This window comes from Pundamilia nyererei, unplaced genomic scaffold (assembly GCF_000239375.1).
Source record: "Pundamilia nyererei isolate P.nyererei 1_Seehausen unplaced genomic scaffold, PunNye1.0 scaffold00004, whole genome shotgun sequence".
Classification (NCBI taxonomy): domain Eukaryota; kingdom Metazoa; phylum Chordata; class Actinopteri; order Cichliformes; family Cichlidae; genus Pundamilia; species Pundamilia nyererei.
This window is the reverse complement of record NW_005187405.1, coordinates 6,171,485-6,176,495: the sequence shown is the minus strand read 5'-3', so window position 1 is coordinate 6,176,495 and position 5,011 is coordinate 6,171,485. Positions and strand designations below refer to the sequence as shown.

General features: G+C 40.9%; 1 protein-coding gene across 1 annotated transcript in view; it reads right to left on the bottom strand.

Moving 5' to 3' along the window:
* The window catches only part of LOC102196854 (histone-lysine N-methyltransferase 2C), an 85,097-nt gene extending 80,293 nt beyond the window's left edge, over positions 1-4,804 (bottom strand). Inside the window, exon 1 of the mRNA XM_013911579.1 lies at positions 4,032-4,804. The gene's annotated coding sequence lies outside the window, so the exon portion shown is untranslated. The remainder of the gene's footprint in view (positions 1-4,031) is intronic.
* Positions 4,805-5,011: the final 207 nt, after the last annotated feature.

Sequence of the window (5,011 nt, the reverse complement as noted above, 5' to 3'; positions counted from 1 at the left end):
AGTTATATAAGACCAGATGCTGCTGGTGCAATAAGCTGTACGTCCAATGGATGATGATCTGATTAGTCGACTAATCGCAAAAATAATCGGTGACTAGTCGACTATCAAAATAATCGTTTGTGGCAGCCCTACAGCATAAGCACTGCTGTGGTAGATGCTTGTGTAGATCTGGTCTGCATGTGTACATGAATATTATGAACACATTAATCTGGCTACAGTAAGTGTTGCAGAACAAGTCTTTTTCTCATTACTGAAAGTAACATGGTTGTACGAGAGGCACAGATCTTTGTTTATCTGAAATAATATTACACTGCTATGACCTTCTCAGTGGCCATTTCCAGATGCTCATCCTGCCCAGCCCATTTAGGGCACAAAGACCAGACTTGCCTTCCGTATAAGTAATACTGCAGTCTATACAGGATGTATAATAGCTTGTATGCAATTTCTACTTGAAGCATTTTTATTAAGGCTTCAAATCTCTTTTGCAGACATTTCGCTTGACTGTGAATTGTGAGCACAACGCTGTCAAAAACTGACTTCATTGCAATACCTTGTTGTGTTAACCAAGTTCACACAATGATGGCTTTCATTGCCAATGTGGACAAGGACAAAGTTAAGTGACTGTTGTTTTTTTTTTTTTTTTTTTTACACACACACACACACACACACACACACACACACGTATATTAAGAACTGTTCCACGATACATAGTGACTCATTTTTTTAATGTATGCAAGGACAACATCATTGCAGTGTCAACCGTAACATTTCTCATTTACAACACTACCCCACAGGCTAGAAAATGAGTATTTTACTGAACCCCTGTATATTTTAATAGACTGCGAAAACCAAAAATAAGCCAATTTTAAATCCCTTGTATACTGCTGGAAACCTTAATGTACAACAACAGTGATGTATCAGTTATGGGGATCTCACAATACTACTTTACAAGTAAGGACCACCACTGGATTACGAAGAAGAATCATGGGAGAGGGAGGGAGGGGGAGGGGGAGAGAGAGAGAGAGAGAGAGAGAGAGCGCGCAACTTCACAAAATGTGTGCCAAATTTAAGGAAGAAAAAAACAAAAGCTGCTCGATCCTTAAGTTCAGCAACGAGTGATATTGTAGTCAATTCTAGAAAGAAGAAGAAAAAAAAAATTCTCATTCCACCTTTTCGTGATTGCTTTGGTCACAGCATTGACTCTTTATTGCCCAGTGTGAATGTCACAGAGACGATGCCGCTCGTCACCTCCACTGCTTTTGAAGGTTCTTGGGCTAAATGTTAAAAATAAAACATTTCTGTATTGTGATATATATATGATATATATATATAGATATATAGATATATATATAGATATATCTATCTATCTATCTAGATAGAGATAGATATAGAGAGATAGAGATAGATATAGAGAGATAGAGATAGATATAGAGAGAGAGAGATAGATATAGAGAGAGAGAGATAGATATAGAGAGAGAGAGATAGATATAGAGAGAGAGAGATAGATAGGTGTGTGTGTGTGTGTGTGTGTGTGTGTGTGTGTGTCCTTAAGTCCTTACAGTCCACATCCATCTTTCTTTAGTAACAAATGTGAGTGAAAAGCTGTCAATCCAGCACCACCAGCATTGTCTTTTGCATGTTTTCATTAATGATCCTCTAAATGTGTGACCTTAAGTCTTTACAGTCCACATCCATCTTTCTTTAGTCACAAATGTGAGTGAAAAGCTGTCAATCCAGCACCACCAGCATTGTCTTTTGCATGTTTTCATTAATGATCCTCTAAATGTGGAAATAATGACTGCAAGAAAGAAAACAAAGTGAAATACTTGTTAGTGAGCATTCACTTCAGCCAATTTGTATTGGAGGTTAATGGATTAACTGTGACTGGTGGAAACACCGTAACTGAACCTGTACCAGGGAAATAAACTTGCCCAATATTCCTTTGACTACACGTCCACAGGTTATGTCGAATCTTGCACTTATTTACAAGCAGACAATCCCAAACCAGCAACATAGTTTTCCTTGTCATGCTGGCTCATGACAAAGCTGCTTATTTATATTATTTAAGTCCTTACTAAGACATCGCCACTGTCTTGGACTGCAGGTGACAACCACAGTTGTCCTTCTACTGCAGAAAACGACTGCAAAGTGCAGCACTATTTTTAAAAGAACTGGCTCATTCATGTACCACTACACTGAGCTTACCGAGGCAGCAGAGCACAACAAAGACCATCATCTCCAGCTATAGTCCAAGACGCCGCAATTTTGAGTGCATCCGCAGGATGCGACTGATTTGAAGCAGTTGATTATATAATTCATTAAAATGAGCCTAGCTCTTCTCACTCAAAACTTGACTGAGCTCAAGCACTCAACTGTATACTGAAACCCCAGCTTATATCTAGGGTAAACCACATACCTGATAGTATCAACATCAAACACTTTTTGGTCATTTTTTTTTTTTTTTTTTTAAATAAGCATCGCACAGACCGAAAATGTGCACATTTTTGTGACACATACCAAGTTATAAAAGCAAACTCATTCCAAACTGCAGAAGCACAGTGTTTTGCTCAGTGAAACATAAAATTGTGTCTTATCAATCCCCATTATGTGCAGTAACAGGTACTGCTCATCTGTATAATAATGTCAATGAGGATACATGCAGTTCCAGATTTAATATGTGTGTTTATAATAAATTGTGCCATGTTAAACCTTTTTTAATTCAGTGCCATCCATGCCTATTCATGTGCAGACAGTGTGGTCAGAAAATGGCTTAAATTATTAGTTAGGCTTTTTCAGTGACTCAGAAGAGGTCTCACTTTGACACACACCACCTTTCGCTGCTTGTCTGTGGCAATTCAACATCTTTCTATCAATTATATTGACTTCAACAGCCTTTAAGAAGTCGTCCAACACCAAAACTGAACACGAAATACAAACCCTTTATAAAACTGCACAAACGCCAAGTTAGGAATGTTACCCCTGAGATAAAACAAACAAACAAACAAAAAACAAAACTGAAGACATTGTCTCTTTAAACACTGTAGGATCTGATATGATAAGAAGTCGTCGGATAAGGAGCATTTTTGTACAACAAGCAAACGCTCAAAGGTGATGAGGAGAACTTTACTTGGGGCATCTGAGGTTAAGATCCGGTGACTACAAGGCAGTCACGACCACCACGGGAGCAACCAAAAACATGCTAGCGTTAGCTTTTGTTGACCGAAGCTTGGGCACAAAGCAGCTGCATCCAGCTAACGACTGCTAGCTTGTTGTGCTCAACTCTGTCGCCTTTTCTTCGTCGACCACAGACAAAAGTAACGTTGATGTCGACTAAATTTAACAGAAATTGGAAAAAGAAACGAAGTCATTTATCGTAGTTAACAACCGAAGGAGGACTGGCTTTAGAGACAACTTTAAAAGAGAGGGCCACCTATAGCAAACAGGTTACCTATGGTTGCAGTTAGTTGTCCAACTCATACATGCGACTAACGCCTACGCCAAAACACTAAAAAAGGCTTCACCCCTTTGTTTCCCAGTGCTAGTGTTAAACATGTCCATGGCTCATAGAAAACTTGTCGAGAAACCTTAAAAACACTACCCCTCCTTATAGTCAGCTTCAAACCGGGTGCAAAGCAAAGGGGAGCCCAACACACACAAAGGCTCGGTCTATTCAATGAAACGGAACTATTCTAGGGAACTACAATGATGCACAAAAAGTGAAAATGATAGGTTACACAACCACCCAGGTTCTGATTTTTTTCCCTTTTAGCTTTCAACTAACGTTAGCTGTGTGTATTTGCACTGAATAATGCAGTAAATGTGTTAATATTTGCTTATATAGCACCCACGAAATGTTCAATTGAATGTGCCGTTCCGTTGAATAGTCTGAGTCATGAAAGCCAAGGCGGCGACAAACCCCCAACATCAGACTGGAGAAGGATAAGGTTGGCTCAGCCTTACGTGAAAAGGTAAATTCCCAACAAACTCAGCTTACATTGAAGTAAAAAGACGAAGAGGCAAATATAGCTTACCTTCCAGCCCTATGAATAGAGAGTTATCCTCTTCATGTCCAAAATAAGGGGGATGAAACGTCGCACTTATCACCCAGCTAGCTAGCAAGCTAATGGAGCTAGCTAGCCTCTCTCCAATGAAGCAACACCGCAGTTCTCAAAAATGCACAACGCATATCATTATATTCCAGCGCTGCAATGTTATTCCCAACTTTGCCCATTTGATGGAGAAGCGGATGATGTAAATCCAACAGAAAACCGCTTCATTGGCGCACGCATCTGCGGGGATCACTTTCCTTTCTCCAATGACAGCTGTCGTCGCACGAGTTCGGCTTATATAGCTAGTTGGTGTTAGCCACCCAAGTCTACAGCCAATAATTTTACCATTAACGTGTAAACATAACCACCTCGAAATCCAAGCGGCTGCTAAAGTCAACGCTCCGTGGGCCAAACATTAAGTAGGAATCCTCGGGGGAAAGTGTAGCGACCCGCAAAGCAATAGGAAAAAAAAGCTGGATGCCGACCGCTGGGGGTTGGCAACTGGTTCTATTTTCTTCAGCTGCGACAAGCTGCGGGACCAAGCGGCCAGTTTAGGAGAGACTCACAGTCATCCTGCCACGCAGTAACAACCGCCTCCAAAAGACATGTAAAAACAAACATTAGCTCGCCAAAAACAACATCTCGCCTGCCGCGCTGACCGAGCTGCAAAATGACTATGAAATAGCACAAAATTAAGTTGAAGATGACGCTTCGGGGTGCTCTGTAACGGTGGCCATATCTAATGATAAGTGGCACCGAAGCACAGCCCCCCTCTCCAAGCTCCTCAAAAACTAGATCCGCCTCCTCCTCCCCCTGAACAGCACAACTACGGCGCACAAATCTTTCAGAATCGACGGGGCTCGCCAAGAAAGGGATGTTTCGCGAGTGTGAGGCGTGTTTAAAAAGACCGTTGAGAAGACGCGATGAGAAATGACAGATAAACCATTTTACAATTTCTTCAA